The sequence below is a fragment of the Neofelis nebulosa genome, chromosome 3 (genome assembly GCF_028018385.1).
Source record: "Neofelis nebulosa isolate mNeoNeb1 chromosome 3, mNeoNeb1.pri, whole genome shotgun sequence".
NCBI classification, from domain to species: Eukaryota; Metazoa; Chordata; class Mammalia; order Carnivora; family Felidae; genus Neofelis; species Neofelis nebulosa.
In genome coordinates this window covers 117,713,828-117,734,837 of record NC_080784.1, presented here as the reverse complement: position 1 = coordinate 117,734,837, position 21,010 = coordinate 117,713,828, and positions in this window count along the sequence as shown.

Sequence of the window (21,010 nt, the reverse complement as noted above, 5' to 3'; positions counted from 1 at the left end):
CCTAAAAATTAATCCTGAATCCTAAATATTGTGAATAACATTGTAGAGAGATTGGAGATTCTGCTATGTTTCTCAGAGTGTTGATTCCTTTTTGGTTTATCAGATCAGTCTGTCTATAAATAGACTCAAAGTCCATACTCTGACTCCCCTACAATGACCAATTGCTGAAATCTCTACATTTTTTAGCTGGTTTAGTTGGAGTCTGTTTGGTGTATGTATAATTAAGGAATTTAGAGTAGAATGTATACACAGATTTTGAAACTCCCAATCTCAGTTTCTCTCCTTTATAGATTTTCCCCTTATTTTATATCTGCCTTGAACTCTGAATTCTGTCTTCTGATTCTTCATATAAATAAGACTGAGTTTTTACTCAAAATTTAGTTACTTCATGTGGTGCTCACTACAGCACTTTAGGCTGAAAGTGCATTTAACAACTCATGAAATACATGGTCAATACAGCTGACCCTCAAGCAATGTGGGGGTTAAGCATGCTGACCCTCGTGCACTCAAAAATTCAAACTTTTGACTCCCCCAAATCTCAATTCCTAATAGCCTACTGTTGACCAGAAGCCTTACTGATAACATAAATTGGTGATTAACACATAATTTGTATGTTATATGTACTATATACAGTGTTCTTATAGTAAAGTAAGCTAGAGAAAATACAATGTTATTAAGAAAATCATAAGGGAGAAAAATACATTTACAGTATTATACTGTCTTTACTGAAAAAAATCCACATATAAGTGGACCCATGCAATTCAAACCTGTGTTGTTCAAGGGTTAGCTGTATGTGAAAATCAATTATATTTGTGTAGACCAGTAACAAACAACTAGAAAATTAAATTTTAAATATTTGTTTATTTATTTATTTATTTATTTATTTATTTATTTATTTATTACTTAGAGACAGAGAGAGAGTGCACATATACATGTGAGTGGAAGAAGAGCAGAGGAAGAGGGAGACAGAGAATCTTAAGCAGGCTCCACACCATGACCATGAGATCATGACCTGAGCTGAAATCAAGAGTTGGATGCTTAACAGACTGAGCCACCCAGGCGCCCACCCCCTCTTTTTTAAAAATTTTATTTAAATCCAAGTTAGTTAACCTATAGTGTATTAGTGATTTCTGGAGTAGAATTTAGTGATTCGTCACTTGCATATAACACCCAGTGCTCATCCCAACAAGTGCCCTCCTTAATGCCCATCACCCATTTAAGCCATCCTCCCACCCAAAACCTCTCCAGCAACCCTCAGTTTGTTCTCTGTATTAGAGTGTCTTATGGTTTGCCTCCATGTCTCTTATTATCTTATTTTTCCTTCCCTTCCCTATATTCATCTGTTTTGTTTTCTAAATTCCACATGTGCATGAAATCGTATGATATTTATCTTTCTCTGACTGATTTATTTCTCTTAGCATAATACAGTTCCATTCACATTATTGCAAATCAGTCATCCCTCTTTATTTTTCTTTTTATAGAAAAGTAAATTTTTAAGGGTTATTTGCAATAACATCCTAAAACATAAAACATGGAGTAAATTTTTAGAAAATATATGAGACTTCCATGAGAACTATAAAACATTGTTTAGAGAAATTAAATAGCAGATAAATAAATATAGTAATACATGCTATATTAATGTGTTGTTAAGATGTCAATTCTCCTTAAAAATAATTTATACATATACTCTTGTACGAACAGAAATCTAAACTAAATTTTTTTTTGCATGTGAAAATAGATCATTGATTCTAAAATTGATATGTAAATGCAAGGAACATAAAATGGTCAAAACAATCTTAAAAAAGAACAAAGCTGGAGGACTGGCATTGTTTGATTTCAATGCTTAAAATAAAGCTTCAGTAATCAGGATGTTATAAAAAAGGCAAATAGCTCATTGGAACAGAACAGAGTTTAGGGGACGCCTGGATGGCTCAGTGGGTTAAGGAAAAGAATAGATTTCAATAATATCCTACATATATATGGCCAACTGATTTTCAATAAAGGTAGTGAGGCAATTCAATTTGGAAAGGAAAGTGCTTTCGGTACTAAATCAACTTGACGTCCATCTAGAAAAAAAAATTAGTGTGGACAAATATTTCACAACAGGCACAAAAATTAATTTGTGATAAATCATTGACCTAAAGGCAAAGTTAAAATCATAAAGCCACTAGGATGATACGGGAAAATCTATTTGCAAATCTGGGATATGCGAAGAATTCTTTATCAGGACATAACAGAACACCAATGATTAAATGAACTTCACCAATATTAAAGACATTAAAACTTGCCCTTACAAAAATAAGTAAAGTTATAGACTAGTAGAAAATGTTTAAAGTGCATATATCTGAAAAAGATTTGTAATGAGAATATGTAAAGAATTCATATTACTCAGTGATGGATAATAAAGACCACCCAATTAAAAATTGGGTAGGGGTTCCTGGGTGGCTCAGTCATTAAGCATCTGACTCTTGATTTTGGCTCAGGTCATGGTTCGTGAATTCAAGTCCTGCATGGGGCTCCACACTGATAGTATGGAGCCTGCCTGGGATTCTTTCTCTCTGTCTCCCTCTCGCTCTCTGCTTCTCTCTCTCTCTCAAAAATTAAATAAATAAATAAATAAATAAATAAATAAATTTTTAAAAACAAAATTGAAAAGTGGGTAGGCTGAAAAATGCATTACAAAGTAAGGGTGTTTTAAAAAATTTCAACCTCATTTATTCATCAAGGAAATGAAAATTAAATAGAGAGAGACTTCTTTACAGCCACAGTCTGCTAAAATTAAAAAAAATTTATATATTAAGAATATCAAATACTGTCAAGGATGAGAGCAAATGGTACTCTCATACATTGCTGATTAGATGTAAAATGGCACAACTACTTTGGCAACTACTTGACAGTTTTTCATAAATTAGATATATTCAGGAATTCCTGTAATCCAGCAATTCCACCCTTGGACATTTATCCAAGAGAAATGAAAACATACATCTACAAAAAGCTTTATTCTAATAATGAAAACCTGGAAACAACAAAAATATCTATCACTAAGAGAATAGATTAATGAAGAGTAGTATATTTATGCAATTGAATGTTACAGAGCAATAAAATAAATGGACAAAAATGAACGAATAGGCAAACTGTGTAAATAAATCTCAAAAATATTATACTGAGTCAAGGAATCTAGGCACAGAAAGAGTACGAACATCTACATGCAGTTCAAAACTAGGCACAACTAATCTGTGGTGGATGGATTGCCCCTGGGATTGACCAACAAAGGGCCTGAGGGAACTGCCTGGGATTATGAAATTATTATTTTTTTATTTTATTTAAAATATGGATTAATATGTGTGCTTATTTCTCAAAACTCTCTAAAAAGTGTGTGTATTTAGGATTGCACATTTCACTGTAGGTAAATGATAACTCAAATAACAACAACAAAAAATTACACTTTTGCTGAAGTGGTTAAACAATGGCTAAAATTGAAAGCAATATGCATACATTTAAACTATATTTGGAAACGATATTTAATCTAAGAAATGAAAAAAAATATTGTTTCCAAGCATTTATTTTCTTACTTTCAAAGAAGGCATGTAGACAGAAAGGATACATTGTTTTGTAAGAACCTAACTAGCATAGTTTTTTTTGTTTTTTTTTTTCAAGTTTGGAATATATGTATAAGACTTACTTGTATTTAAATTTAATTTGTCAACTATTATTAATTATATATATATATATATATATATTAATGTTTATTTATTTTTGAGACAGGGAGAGACAGAGCATGAATGGGGGAGGGTCAGAGAGAGAGGGAGACACAGAATCTGAAACAGGCTCCAGGCTCTGAGCTGTCAACACAGAGCCCGACGCGGGGCTCGAACTCATGGACCAGAAGATCATGACCTGAGCCGAAGTCGGATGCTTAACCGACTGAGCCACCCAGGCGCCCCAATTTAAAAAAGAATAAAATTTGCAATAAATTCAGAGTTGTTACACATATGATAATTCTTAAGAATTTTTAGAATATTCAGTAAATTGTAAATTTGGTCAGTTTATATTTAAATAAGCATAGTTATTGTCAACAGTACATTTCAATAATTTAAAAGGCTTTTTCTTAAATGTTGTGTATGAAAAAAAGCCTTCATTTTAATTTTGGAGAATATATTATTTAGCTTGTACTGTAATTTTAATCAACTTTCTCATTATGAACTCATTATTGATAGAGTTAATTTTGGATATCTGTGAGCAAACTTTGGAGTAATAGAATTTATTTTTGGTACATGAGTGGTTGAAGATGTGCATATTTCCTTGGGTTAGTGGGCAGATGGAACTGGAATAGCTGCCAATGTTTATCTAGAATTGATTTTTTTTTGATAAGGAGAACATCACATACATTTTATGGAGCTAGTTATTCTTTGCATAGCTCTTGCCAGCTTCACAGATGTGACTGAGTTGATGACAATTTTCCCAGGCTAAGTTCTTGGGATGCAGGTGAAAGCCAGTGAAAATTAGATCATGTATCTGAGGTACGTTGTAGTTTACTTGGAACTCCATCTGCACGTTATTAATGAATTTTTAAATTTTGTCTTGGAAAAAATAACTTATGAGAGAGCTAAACAATTTACAAGTTTAGTAACTGACTGATGTTGATTCTTTCAAGTTTCGTTCAACAAATATACAGATATGGATAAGATGTGATGTGTTCACTTATGAGATGTGCAGTCTAGTGGGAGACATTTTTTTGAGCGAGGACATTTATTGGCTGACTATTCTGTGCCAGGCACTGAGAATACAAAGACAAAACAGAAGCAAATTAATATTTTCAGTTTCAATGGGCTCTCAACTTAAATGGAAAGACACTAATCTGACAGATATTACAGTAGAGTACAGAGTTCTATGAAGGAAATAATCACAAAGGGCATATAGGCAAGGAATCAAAACTAGATTTTGGTCATGGGTTTCATGGAGATTCTTAGAGAGGTGTAACATCTTACATGCTTTGAAAAAAATACAAATGCATAGGAATTTGGGAAGTAGAAATGGAAGTGGAAACATTTCAAGCCGAGTTAAAACAAATGTTGTAAAATCGAAGACATGAAAGGAAATGAGACATGGTCAGGAAGTTTCATGGTGGCTGGAATATGGGATACTGGGAAAGGATGTAAAGAGATCGAGGTTGGCCACTAGGTTGGAGACATTATGGGTAATGCATGTCATGCTACAAAGCTTTGATTTTATCCCTTAACAAGGATAGAGCCAGCTAAAGTCCACAAGCAGGGAGGGATATAATCAAATACATGTTTTTAGGATGATAGTGTGGAAAACTAGCTTGAACAGAAAAAGATTGAGGTTGGGATATACAGTTACGAATCCAGGAGGATAGTCCAAGCAAGAGATGATGAGGGATGAAGAGAACAACAGGAGCAATGGAGAGGAGGGAGTCACTTCAGAATTACTAGTGTGGAGAATCAGTGGAACTTCATGATTAATTTGGTGTGGTTGTTAAGAGAGTCAGCAAAGTCAAAGATGGCTCCTGTCAATTCTGGGTGACAGGATGCGTAGTAATACCAGAAAATAAGATAAGGGGATTTGGGAAGAAAACTAGGTCTGACAGAGGAAATTTATTTTGTTCAGTTTGAGGTACCAGTAATAGAAGTTCTACAGATGGTTATACAAATATTTTTTTTATTAACAAACTGACACAGTTTGTTGTCAAATATTTCTGTCTCTTCTCATCACTGCCAGGCTAAAGACTGTTTTAATATATTGTTATCAAAAGTCTACAAGGGACCCAAGAGAAGATTGCACAATCTCCTAGGTAAGTGCAAAGTTTATGGGAAAAATATGTTATTATATGAACATTCAGAAAAGTCACTCTTTTGCAGGCTCTTCTCTATGGATTCCAATTCCTCATAGACTCTTTCATTTAAACTTTTAATCTTTTCTGTTGCTTTTCTCTTATTCCTTTCCAAGTTTCCTTATCCTTCTTGAGTTTCTGGACCTCAGACTGGATATAGTACTCTACTAAATGCCTGACCAAAGCCCGGTGGGACAATCCTTTCAGGGCTCTCGCGTGTTTTGTGCTTGTTAGTGCATTCCTCTACCTTGCTGGTTTTTTAAATGATAGTAGTGTGCTGACTCATGTTCAGTTAAAGATTCAAATGGCACCTTTTAGCCTTTGGGGCAAACCCATTTTTCCCCATTCTGAATTCATACTGAATTCATATCGTGTATTTGTTTTTCTCCCATGACTGTCTTCCTGTCAAGTATTTGATTTTGTTTAAATTTGTCAAGATCATTTTGGGTTTCTTTCAGTTCAGTCTTCAAAAGAACTAGGTATCTTTCTCTCTTTTTTGTGTTAATCCAATGCCAAAATGTAGTAGGTGTGATTTCTCAGCCACTCCAAGTTACTGATAAACAGATGGGGTATGCTTGCTAGTGACTAGGCAAGATTCAAAAGCTGGATAGGTCATTTTCTGAAGGTACCTTGGGGAAGTGACTTTACTCATTGTTCTCTTGTCACATACCAGAGAATGAGAAAGGATTCATATATAATCAGATGCTGTAAAAACAAAATAAAGAAAATGCTTATCACATTAGAGTGTTCAAAAACATTAGTTTTCTTCTGTTTTTACTCCTTGGATAAATAAGCAATATTACTTAATTCCCACTAAGGAGAAATAGGTGTTCTTTTAAGTCATAAATTAAAATACCTTTAATACTTGAATTTTAAATTGTCAGAATAAAGTTCATTTTGATTCATAGGTAAATTTGTATCATTGAAAAGGAACCTGTCCTTCTTATTGTGTAGGTAAGCCAACAATCAGAAAAATTATGTTTTAGCCAAATTCATAGAAATACTATATGACAACACATTAGAAGGTATATTCTTTTTAAAAAAAACAGATTTTAACTATTTTAAGGATTTCTAAATGACCTTCAATATCATAACTCTAAATAGATATGTATTTCCATATTTATGGAATTTCCAGTATTTCCATAAATGTCTATTATCTAATGTTTTGACATTAGCCCATTTCCAATTATCCACACTATAAAAATTGTGCAGTAAGCATTTCTGAAAGAGCTATGGTATTATAATTCCATTGGATAAGTTATTATATTGAATAAAAGACATATTTATCCTGTTTGATAACAAATTTGCTAGTTCTGCTTTACCGTACATAAGGATTAAAATATACGCTAATATATCTCAGATGAAAATTTTGTAATTCAATACTATCTTTTCCACAAAATCTACAAGCACACAAAAAGATCATTCATTCAATAAGTTTTTCTTGAGTACCTACTATGTCCTAGACACTGTGCAAAGTTCAAGGACACAAATTTGCACAAGAAATAGTCATCACCTTTGAGACACATACGGTCTTGTAAGATGATGTCCATATGTTAACAGAGATTAAAATAACGTATGAGGAATGTTATCAAAGAGAAATGTGCAAGAGTTATGGGAACATTGTTGTGAAACTTTCTTCATGCTTGCGTTATAAAAGCCCCTCTAAGGCATAACTTATTTACACCTTTCACTGTCCAGACTACCCAATCACAAATACTAATGCTTATATAGAATGAATGCTATTTTGTAAGTTCTAAGCTTCTGGTTACCTTCCCTTCCCTTCTTCCCACTTTCCCTTCCTTTTTTTCCTTCAAAATTTCTTTATGAAAACAATGGTCAGGTACTACGTTTGGGACTCAGAATATAAAAAGGAACAAGACAGGCATAGGTTCTATCTTCATGATCTTTATGATGATGTGGGAGAATAAAAGAAACAAATAATTATGATATAAGAAGGAGGAGGACAAAACAGGAAGTACACCCCCGTGATCTTGCTTCCATAAGACCAGTTCTATTTTTATCTGCTTCAGAGATAAAATTTTGACATTTTGTTTGTGATTTCATTAAGAAGCACAGGCATGTACACATTGCTCTTTTGCTTAAATATAAGTTTGAGAACTAGTATACTGGACTATCTAATTTATTTACAAATACATTTACATTATAGTTACACCAGTGGTGAGCACAGCAAAACATATACAGATGTCCAATCACTATGTCCTATGCCTGAAACTAGTGTAACATTGTATGTCAACTACACTCAGATAGAAAACAGATCTTTTAAATAAAATAAAATCATACCAAATACGATAAAAACTTGAATATATTTTTCAATGTTGGCAGAAACCCCAAACTATTCAATTAAAATACTGCACACATTCACTGATGCTACACTTTGAGTTTCATCTCCATTTCACTTTGACATTTAAGTTTCACTCATTCAAAGAAAGCTGAACTTGCTAAAATTGTTGCTGTATGGTTTCCACCTGGTAGTAGTGCCCTGGCAGTGTTGCCTGGACAAAGGTCTCAATAACTCAGCTATAGACACAATCATAGCATCACTCTAAGATCTCAGTAACATCTCTTTGGTGTGTGCAGAGGGGAGTGCTAATTCTTGGGTCCACCCGAACTCCTGTTTTCTCATTTCTAACCTTTTCTCCACGCTGTGCTAGTTTCAGAGCACAGAAAGATGAGAAGACAAAATTGATGATCTTCATCACGTAACCACTCATCAGAAATATTATACAATTTATTCGCTGAAGTTTCCTTGTTTTCTTTAACTTTATATATAAGGAGGATGCAAACATTTAAATGTGGGATTTATGATTAAATCCATGAATGGGGCTTGAATCAAAGATTCATTGGAGATGAAGGTGACTTATATGATTGCACTTATTCTTAGGAAAAAGTACCTCCCTATCACTCTCGGGTAAATCGATAATATAGTTAATTGTCTAATTAACTTCTTAATAGATTTTCAAATCTTTCTTCTTTTTTTCAATATCAAGATTTCTACCCTTCTAATTCTTCCACTTAAAGCCAGTAATTTAGGGGCATGTGGGTGGCTCAGTTGGTTAAACATCTGACTGGATTTCGGCTCAGGTCACGATCTCACAGAAATCGAGCCCCGCGTTGGGCCTTGCACTGACAGCGTGGAGCCTGCTTGGGATTCTCTCTTACTCTCTCTCTGACCCTCCCCTGCTGGCATTCTCTCTCTCAAAATAAATAAATAGACGTTAAAAACATACAATAAACAAAAATAAACCCAGTAATTTCTTTGTGTTGAGGGTGAAATTATTCAATTTCCTTTGCAGAAACTATCTATTGATTTTTGTCAATTTATTTTGAAACATGATTAAAACAAATCAAACACTGGGCACCATGCTCTTGGTCCTGCCTCAGTTGCTGGGAGCAGCTTGCAGATTTGGAATTAGTCCTGCGAGCTGCAGTCAGGAGAGGGCTGACCAGGAAGAGCATCTTCTCGTGACTCCTTATCCCAAACTCATAAAAGTCTCAATGATAGGATGTTTTATACTTCAAAATCCTTTGCAACCTTTAATTGGTTAATCAACTCTTCATCCTCAAGGGCTCTGAGTAAAGTTTTGTTTTCCCTTTGTAGTTTGTGGTATTCATTATAGCACTATTTATTTTGAGCTCCTGATCTTGGTTTTATTTGGCTATATTTCTCTTGGATGTGTTTGTAGTTATTTTTCTTTTTCCTAATTTTGTTGGATGCCCCAAGGGGCTTGGGACACGGCTGTGTATAAATTAATCTAAAAATGAACTATATTTGTATTCTTTGTCATGTGCCAGAATGCCATTTGGAATCTTCTCTTGGAATATGAATCCCCCAAATACTCACCACAGTGGAATTCAGGTGCAAAGTAAACACAGCAGTTCTAGTATCAGCATCCATTTAACTGGGGGGGAGGGGGAGTGGGAGTGGGGAATTTTTATGCTCTATATTATTGCAAACAGATTGTTCACTCTATGCTATTTGAAACAGAGGGAGTGATTTAAAAATCTGTATTTTAAGTAATCAAGTAACTTGCACACCCACAGTTTGCCTTCAAGGCTCTGAAACCACAGCCAAAACAGAAAAGAAACCTTTGCCAGGCCAAAAAGGAGTCCAAATGGCAATAGGTGGTTTTCTCTTCTAATTTGCCAAGATCTCTCTCTTGCTGGTTCGCACCCACACAGACATTGTGAGAAAATGGCTTCTTGGTGAGAGCTGTGGCTACTTAAAAGAAATGAAAATAAAACAAAACAAAACTTTTACTTTGACACCACAAGTGCTATTTTTGTTAGTACTAATCAGTGGTATAAAGATGACCAGATGGCCTCTAGATGTCTCAGCACAGTCAAGTCAGAGTGAGCCCCCAAAATCTTTTCCTGCTTGTAGTGTGGATCTGGCTGTAGCAACATTTCCACATCTGCTGTGTTCACACACATGATCTGTGTTCAACAAATAGCTCTTCCAGTTTCTGGGCCTGGATTTTAAATGTGTGTTGTAAGCTAAAAGGAGGCCTTGTTCCAGCTGGCAAGGGTGGGTAAATTGCCAATGCAGAATTTCATCTGAACTGGGACTAACATTATCTGAAGCACATTTATGTTGGTGCGGGAAGACTGGAGTCACAACAGATAAATTGAAAGATTGTTTCATGATGGATTATACAAGACACTGTTTTTCCAAAAAATGTTTTCTATCACACAGAGGCCAGAGATCACATAACTCCTGTTCAGGACCATCCATCAAACAGGCTTACTCTCACCAAAAGGCTAAATTGCCAAAAAATGGAGAGTTGGAAGGGCTTCAGCATTTGGGATTATATGTAATACTTATCATAATCCATTGACACTGAAGATGGCGGAGCGCCCTGCACCTCAGACTGAGATCTTGTTTTATTGAAAGCAAGTATAAAGACACCAGAATGAACTGACCAAATTCACAGTTGTTTAATTGCCGTCTTAGAATAGAAACCGCTTTCAAAAGGTGTTTTTGGGGTAAATGAAAGAAGGAAGTGATTCAAACTCCAGGGTGCTTCGATTTAGTTGAATAAAGAAAGATACTGACACTGATACATACGAATTGCAGTCAAATGTGCTTACATAATACACTCAGGGTCATGTGGTAGTTATGGCAATAGTGGAAAGAGGGAGAATGCAAATTTTTATCAGACCTGGGAGAAGCTTAATTAGAGTGTCTCATTATTTCTTTGTGATTTCTCAGTTATTCATAATGTTACATTATAATTGTAATGTTACTAAGCACTACAGTAAACTAGTCAGTAATGGTATTGAGTCCACGGCAAGCCGATGTAAACAGTTGACACAACAATTTTGAAAAAAAGAAGAAAATGAGGTCACCTCAATTATAAAGCTAACTTCTGATGATAGCCTTGGAAGCAATATATGTTTAATTTGAAGTTTTCAAAAAAATGCTTTTCCTCATCTATTTTTATTTATTTTGTTTGTTTGTTTATTTATTTATTTATTTAGAGAGCAAGAGAGTGGATGTGTGTGAGTGGGAGAGGGGCAGAGGAAGAGTGAGACAGAGAATCTTAAGCAGGTTCCACACCCAGTGCGGAGCCCTGACAGAACCCACTGCAGGGGCTGGATCCCACAGCTATGAGATCATGACCTGAGCCAAAATCAAGAGTTGGACACTTAACCTAGTGAACCACACAGGTGCCCCTTCCCCATATTCTATTCAACATTTTCAATGACTATGACAATTTTATCTCTCTATATATGCATGTTCTAACAGACATTATAGGTAAAATTAGTAACTATGGATTTATTAGCTGAAATTATACAAGGCAAAATTTAAAAAGGGCCATTAACATGCTAAGGTGACATTTTATTTGATCAAATTGACTAAATTCAGAGGTAGGAAACACAAATGATGATTGCAAAAGAATTTTAATAGCCCTGCCAGACAAAAATACAAATTCTCTCACTAAATTGCACAAATATCCCAGTGTCACCCACTTATCAACACCATTTTAAGTAGTCTCACTCTATTCCAAATCAGCAAGAGTTTCACATTTATGTAGATATACCTGGGGGCTCAAGCACAAATTACCAAAATTACTTTCTATGATGAAGAAAAATTAATTATTAGAGTTGCAAAATGTCATTTAACAATGAAGTGCTTTGGATTTGTTTGCTTTTGGATACCTATCTAGTTTTCTTCTGACCTTGTGTTTGAGATTTTATTTAATTAATGAGAATTTAAATGATTGATCTATATAAATATCCTCAATGAATAAAGGAGGATACTTTCCAGTAAAGGAAACTACTATTTTCTTCTAAAAAGTTGTATTCTTTATATTGAATGGTTTTAATACCAGGCACCAGGTTATCCCCAGAGCCTAACAAAAGCCCTGAGACCCTCTGTCTCAAACAGGCAGGGCCTCATTTCTCATTCCTATCTTCTTGTTTCCACTGACTGAGTGAGATCTTATTTCAAGATTCTGGGACATTCTGCATGACTCAACCTGGGGGATTTAAGGTAAGATAAAGAAAGTCTATTATTAATAAATCAATTCATTAGTGGCTTTAGGATCTTTGAGGAACGTTTTAATACCTAGCTTTAGAAATCATTAGGATCTCCAGGGGTACCTGGGTGGCTTGCTAGGTTAAATTGTCCAACTTTGGCTCAGGTCATGATCTCACAGTTTGTGAGTTCGAGCCCTGAGTCAGGCTCTGTGCTGGCAGAGCAGAGTCTGGAGCCTGCTTTGAGTTCTGTGTCTCCCTCTCTCTGCTCCTCCCCAACTCACTCTCTGTCTCTGTCTCTGTCTCTCTCTCAAAATAAGTAAATAAATAAGTAAATAAATAAATAAATAATAAATAAATAAATAAATAAATAAACACTAATTTTTTTTTTTTTTAATCATTAGGGTCTCATGAATTTCAACTTTTTTATTAATTCATTCTCTGTGACTTTCATCACATTTTCATTTGGGGACGAGGTGACTTAAGAGACAGCTGTGGCATAGTAGGATGTCACTGAACTGAAACATTGAAGACCTGAGTTCTAGCTCCAGTTCCCTCACTTAAAAACTGCTTGTTCTTGGGCAGGTCTCTGAACTTCTCTGTGACTCAATTTTACCATATAAAGCAAGAACATTACTACCTACCTTACATGGCTATTGCAAGGGTTAGTTATGTAGAGTGTTCAAAATTAAGCTAGGCAAATACTAGATATTCTTTTCTTCATAGAATGAATGGCAAACAAAACAATATAACTTCAATTAAAACTAAGGAGACAGATATGGTATTTTTAGCATCTACTATAAATATTTAGACTATATATCAAAATCTAGTTCCTATTTGTCTTGAAATTGGTATTCTTAAGCCATTCCTAAATGGAATTCGTTGCTGAAATTAAAAAAATGGTATCTTCTCTCTGCAGATATTCTAATCTCTAACCCATTCTCTTATAGCTAGGGGTAAAATGATGAAACCACAAAATTTTCAAAAAGACATTCAACTTTGTGTTCCTCAATTCATCTGCTACACCAGCCTTTAAAAAGGGCTAGAGATGTTGAAGTGGGTCAGATGGAGGGAAATCCATAAGCCTCTCTATTTGACTGACCTGTTCATGCTCTGTGGCTGGATGCTGGAGTTCTCTGAGGATGACCGAGACGTTGGCATTAACAGTCAATAATAACAATTCTGTCCCTGACTATAAATTCTGGGCTAGACCTCCTAAGCTTCTGGAGTACTTGGTGGTATTTGGTGGAGTGTTCTATTGTAGAAATAAGTCCTTGACTCTAGAAGCAAAGGAATGAAATTAATCTTTCTTAGGTGTTGTATTGGACAGAATTGGACAGAAAAACAGATAAAATAGAGGGACAAACATCTTGAGTGAAAGAAACAGTCTCCACCTTTGTAAAGGTTTTTCCCTCAATGGAATAGCTACACTCTGGCTGTCATCTTGATGAGAGCACATTATACACCCACTGTTTAGAGTGCACCCTGGCAATGCAATACTCAGAATTTGGCTCTCAAGTACCTGTTAAAAAAAGTATGTTTAGAACAATATCCTTGTACTTTCCTATTATGCACTTCCAAAATACCATCCTGCAGTTGACCCGTGAGCCTAAAGCTCTGTCAGCCCTTCCAGGAACCTCCCAGGTGATATGTCTGCCATCAGATAATACTTGCTTAAGCCAACAAGTTTAACTGAATACACAAAACAAGTATAACGGAGTTTTTTAGTTTTTTTGTTTTTTTTTTTTTTAGTAAGATAACATTGTTTTCTGTAATCTTGTACTCTACCAGATGCAATTGATAAAGAGAAAGTGCAGGCATTTTGCTTCCATTATTTCAATATAAGCAAAGCAATTCCATGAAAAGCAGCTGCTGGCTAGGTTACAGTTTATCAACTTGTTAGTCAATAGCTTCAGCTTTCTCTCTTTGCATGTGTGAATGAATGTGGTTTATGGATTCCTTTGGGCACATTCTAGTTTGCCAAAAAAAAAATTAATCTGGAGGAAAAAATATACTTATTCTTCTTTGGAACCTTGTAGAAGCTTATGAAATGCTAAATGACAATATTAAATCTGATATTTGAGGGTCATGGTTGTGCTGTGCTGAAGAAGTTAGTCAAAATTTCTTCCATTTTTGGCATCAGAAACCTATAAAGATGAAAATACCCCCTCTAAAATTTTCTGAGTCCTTTGTCTTCTAGCTGTTCTCTTACTATTTTCACGCTTGGCCTCTTAGCTGAGGAGCAGGCCCTGAGAAATTCTGCAATGTGTTGTTACGCTGTCCTCCAATAGGAAGCTTATTTATGTAGTTTTTAAGCTATGCAAAAGAGTTTACAGTGTTTTTAATGTTTCTGTCCTTTTTCCACTCCTTTCCATTAATTCTCATTAACTGTCCCCCTTGCTTTTCAGCAAATTGAAGGGGAGCAAATTGATAGTTATTATTTCTTCCTAATGCTTGGTAATCCTTTCAGAGAAAAGTTGTGTGGTCCATACTGCTCTTGTTTAGCATTTGCTATGGATTTTGAAATAGAAGACTATTAAATGACTATTGTATAAATCCATTCTGTAACCCCATCTCAAATGTACTATGCAAATCCTATTAAGGAAGCATAAGTCACAGTTTATCTAATATGGATTGTATTTTATAAAATCACTGGAATGTATTCCACTCTTACCATTCCCGTAGAACAATTTCCAAAATGTATTGTTACGTCTTGTAGACAGCAGATTAGTGGTTGCCATGGCCCAGGTGTGGGGGAAGGGCTGACTTCAAATTGGCATAAGGGAACTTTTTGACATGATGGAAGTATTCTATATTTTTACTGTGGTGGTGATTATACCACAGTAGACTAAATTCATAGAAATCTATCATTAAATTGTTCTAATGTATTATAACTAGATTATACCTCAATAAATAAGAATTAAGAGAAAATCTCTAAATAATGCACAGAGAATGGTCCTATTAATATAAGAGAGATGGAAAGTAACACAAATCTTGAGCTACATCTATGTTTATACCTTCTATACCTCTGCTGACCTCTGTCTCTATTGCCAAACCCATATCAGCATCTATCTCCACCTGTACCCTATCTCTGTCATTTTGTCCATTGGGAGATAGTATTACATGGTATTTAACCACAGAATCTGGAATAAAAATGCTGGGATTCAAATTTCAGCTGGGTCTCTTACTATCTATGTAACTTGGGAAAATCACTTATTTTCTCTGAGGTTCAGTTTTGTTATCTATAAAATGCAGACAAGAATAGTTCCTATTGGTTTATTATAAGGACTAAGTGACTTAGCATTTATACCAGTGCTTGGCACAAATCCTGACATATGGCAGCTATTATATAAATTTTGACTATTGTCGTTATCCTTATAAATGCATAAAAGTGGTTTGTAAGAGTTACCTCTGGTGAGGGCTGTGGTATTGGGGAAAGGTGGATGTATCTGTATCTATCCCTATATTTGTTTATTATCAGCATATATTACTTTTGAATTAGAATAAAAGAAGTGAGCAAGCAATTTGTACTATTCAGTTGGAGAATATGTATTTACCTTTTGGTTACAGGAACTTTCAGTGGTGTTATGCTGTGGCCAGATTGGTTTCAGTTTTCTTGGAGGGAAGAAAGTCAGCTTAACTTTGTCCTCACATGATGCCAATGGGACCAGGAGCTTGGGTGCTCCCAGTTAATATCTTTCTCCAGGGGTGCTGCCTTTCCAGCAAGGTGGTTGCCACAATTGCCTCTACTCATTTTGGAGGTGCCTCTCACCAGGGTTTTACAGTTTTAACTAGAAAGCTCTATCCATGTATACATTTGGACCTACACACATGTTTCTAAAGTCTGAGAGGTCCTGAGGATAATGATTTTCAGATATAAAGTGGGCTAGATTAGGCTTGTGACTTGGACGCATCACTGGAAAAATTTTCCATGGAAAGAAACTTTCTTGAAAATACCAGTTTGTAGGAAAACCTCTTTGGAACAAGGTGGGAGAAATTCCCTTTGGTCTAATGCTGATGTGCTGATAAGCCACAGAGGTGGAAAGCTGAGCTATACTTCTTAAGTAATTTGATGAATATGCATTTTATCATTTTATTCCATATGTATGCATGCAATTCATTTTCATTAAATATCTATTGGTTGAAAATGCCTCTTTTTTCATTTTAAGAAGAGTTGCACAGCCATGTATACTTCTCACTTTCAGAATTCAATGGGGAAAAAAGAGGCTCGGAAGAAAGAAGAATATAAAGAAATGACAAAGTCTCCCACAAGCAGATTAACAAGAACAGTGTGAAGACAACATATGATTCAGCTAACCTTTCACATAAGACTGCCTAATTATCTTCTAATAATTAATCTTTTCATTTACCTTAAATGGAAAAGAAGCATTTCTACCTAGTAGATATATAATGCCCAAAGAGCTAAGTTTGACAGTTTGACGTAACAAATGATGATTAAAATATGAGTGCAGTTGATCAAAGAGCTTGATGATAGTTATGATGATATAGTTTCAAGACCTATATTCACAGAATGGAAAGAGTGGCCCAGGTTCAGAATTTGTACACATCTAATTGTATTTACCTCTTTCTACTTTTAACGTGACACAGTTTATGCCATTTGGGTCTGCAAGGGAGACTGTGAGTTCTCAGATTAATATAGCTGTAAACTCCAGTGATGAGGGAAAGAGGGCTTGCTTCTTGACATTGTGTCTCTTACATAATAACTGAGAACTAGGATATGGATTAGGCAGCACAAAGAATAAATAGAGAAGGTAACCTCTAGGAATTCAGAAGACTTTCATATCTTCTACATTCAAAGTCTGGGTGTCTTCAAAGGCTTTGAAACAAATCATCTTGATTTCTAGACATAATTTCAAAAATTCATGAAATGTTCCAAACTTTGCTAAAGTGTGGGAAATGTAATGTGTTCTGAATGAGCTGAAAACATTCTATTGCACTAAGATTGTATATATTCTCAACTTCCTGATTTGGCTGAGGTTTATCCTGTTTTAGCCAATTGATGGCTGGACAAATCAGCTGAGAAGGAACTGAATGGAAGTGGATAGGTAAAATAGTCTACTTTCAGCAATAAGAATTACCTTAGAAAATATGTACATTTAAGTAAGTCTAATGTAATTATCTATTCAAGGAGCACTTGTAAATACCAATGGTTAATTCTTATGAAAAATATTTATATCTCATATTTTAAGTGCTTCTATTTTTTCCCTGGGGCATTAATGATGAGTCCTAAATTCACTATCCATTTTTGGCTGCATCTAAGCCATTCAGACATTACTTAGGGCTGTGAATTACTAATAAACAACACCAAGTGAAAGACTCTTAAGTTTCTATAAAGGTTATATTGAACAGTTGGTCTTTGCCAACACAGACTGAATTTTAATAACTGTCTCAGAATTTATTTATACATTTTCAAACTTGTGGGAAACTCACACGTTAGAAGCAATCCTGGCTCTTAAGATAATCATCCAGATTGATAACGCAAAGCTATTTTTCCTTTAAAGTGATTTATTTGGTGTGTTGATTCTATTCTTATTTTTGATGGATCACGTAAAATGTAGCAGATTGTCAAGAACTCAAAAGGATGTGTTTTCTGTCGATTCACAGCTAGTGTGGAATTGTTGAAATTTGAGCTCCTTCATTTGACCTTAATGTAACCCTGACCTGGGAGGACAGTGTGTCTCTAGGGGTGGAAGATAATTTAATTTCCATGCATGTCAAGTCCTCAGTTTCTTCTGTGTGGAGGCTGCCGAGAAGTGTCAAATTTTGCAGAATCAGGTGTTCTGTGTTGGAGATGTGGAATACATTCTCCAGGGGTTAGAGTTGAGACCACCAAGTAGACTTCATTTTAAAGCCTTAGGGGAGTCCTGAAACCATAGATTGTGAAGATGGAAAATATTTCTTTACCCTGTAAACTATTCATCTTCCATTTCACTTTTAATATGTGTACCCATGATAGCATCAACAAAGAAAGTTCCAAAGGCCACACTTAGAACATCTAAGTTTATTATTTTATACTTTTCCAGCTGAAAACAATGGTTGAAAATTCCAGTGTGTCAAGCAGTGGAATTTAAGTTTCTAATGTGTTCCCTGTGTTTTTCATCCCCAAGAGTTGTAACACACTGCTCACAAAGATTAAATGTAGGAAATTCTGCAATATCTACAAGATAAGGCTAATTCCACTCAGCTACTTGAATTTCCTTCTTTTCCCACATATCTCTGGTTTATGGAATAGTTTATTTTACTGTAGAGCAATGAACATTTGCAGAAAGACCAAAGTTAGTGGCCTAACATGATTTAACATTTCTATGATTCTGAAATCATAGTTATGTAGTTCGGTATAAGGTGATCTCATCTCTGTTTCGTACTGCTAGCCCCTCTGTGGAACTCCAAGGTCATTACCCTCTTGTAAGGCCTTCTCCATCCTTTAAGTGAATTATAGTAGCAAAGAAGAAATGATTTTAAAATGGGTCCTTGGATGAATTATGAGTGAGAAAAAGGAAAGATTAACTCCAGCTGAGAGGCATTTTGTAAACTTCCTACCGATTTGACCATGGTAGATTCCTTCCATAACAAAATGGTTTTTTGTTTGTTTGTTTGTTTGTTTGTTTGTTTGTTTTTAGAAATCGAAAGCATAAATTTACTTGACTGTGATACTTTATGCGAGGAGTTGTTTAATCACAGTATGCTAAATGTTATAACAACCTCCAAACCTGAGGAAACTTAATAGAAAAAGAGTGTATTTTCTGCTTTTGTCAAAATTCATTGCAGATAGAGGGACAGAGACTCTGTTCCATGTGATCATTCAGGTATCTAGGCTCCTTTCATACTGTGGCTCTATGTTACTCATCTACAAACTTATAGGAGTTTGCTGGGTTTCCTCCAACTCAGTAGTCAAAAGAGAAGAAAGGCATGAAGAAGACACACTGAACAGTCTGTGAGCAGAGGTGAAAAAACATTGTTTAAGAAGTCTAGAGAACTAAGATGTAGTTTAGTAGCGAGGAAAAGGGAAAGTATTGGGTGAGCGTATACCAATCTCTGTCACATCTGAAATGTAGCATGGGAAGTAAAGTATTTTGGAAAGGGTGAGATTTCCCCTAAGGATGTGGGACAGAGTGGATAATACTGGGAAAATATCGTGCGTGTTTTATTTTTCTCCAAAACTATGGCACTGTTACAAACTTTATCTCTGAGCTAAATTTTGACCATTTGGGCTGGCAACTGTTTTTCTGTGATAATCCTTTCAAATTGTGGCCAGTATTTTCTGGTCAGATTCATGTAAACTCCTTCCCATTTTGTGATCTCTGATTAAACGTTGATGAAGACTCTGCCATTTTTGAAAACTTATCTTTTCAAATATTGTTAAAGTACCGACTTACAAGAATAAGACTTGGGGATGGATAGAGACTAAGCCTCTCTATACATACCATGGCTTGGTATGGCCAGAAGTAAGACATTTTGGTGAAGCAATCTTTTTCTGAATGTACATATGTACATGTTAATCCGGAGGTTCAGCTGAGGCCTTTCTGGAAAAGAGTCCTTGAGGAGGACAAATGGATTTACTAGGAACCTTAAATTCAAAATAGCAACATTCACAGGCAAGAAGGGGCTGGATCCAGACCTGGCTCTTTCAAAAGATCCTGGAACTAAAATGACTGGAAAATGTGATAATGTATTCTGATCTCAAATAGAAAATAGTAACTTTCCCATTTCTACATAGAAGTTATCCTCTTCATGGACCTTAAAGTTGAAATTGCATAGATTTTTTTATTCATCATTTTATGATTTAATGTAGTTATAGAAGATTCTTAGTAACATTCACCTAGTGTCACTGGAGAAGTGTTTTAATTCTTTACTTTTTGCTTGTTAAAGTCATTGGCATTTGACCCTAGAAATTAAAATTTTGAATGATTCATTTGTAAGGTACTGGGGACATTAGGATCTGTTCAAAGGCACCAAAATGTCCACTTATGTTAATTTCAGTTTTTCAAACATCAGGATAAATGTTCTAAATTTGTTGATGCTGTGGAAAAGTCACCTTCAGTAAAAACTCTTAGGTTTTGGGAAACTAATCTGATTACTATCTTCTCATTATTAACATGTGATTTAGCAAGCAGCTGTGTGTTTTCATGTGGTCTCTAGCACATGACTCTTGGTAATGAATTTACTTTTGCTCTTTGGAATGTGCATTTACTTTTTGTATGTTGATGGTAAACTAGCATTGAATGTTATGTTAAAAACCCTTTTGTTTTTAATGAAAAATGTATCACTTTTTTTAGCTATAGTATTCTGAAAGCCATATATATTATAATTTGAGGGGAAATGTATTTCCAGTGATGTGATATAAAAAATATTAGACCAAAGATTTTTTTAAGTAATTAAATTAAAAAAATCAGAGCAGATTAAGGGTTATCTTTATAATGCAGTCATTCTTACTTACTAGAATTATTTAATATTCACTTCATGGGTGAGAAAGCAATACAGTTAAATTTGGCTCAGGGGAAAGAGCACATAATTCAGCTAGTGTACTTTTTACAGCTATGTAAACTTTTTGTATTCTTAGCAAGTGAGAGTCACTAATCAAATAATTGTTACAACTTGGCCTATAAAATTTAGTGCTGACCATTGTGCTTATGGCACTGT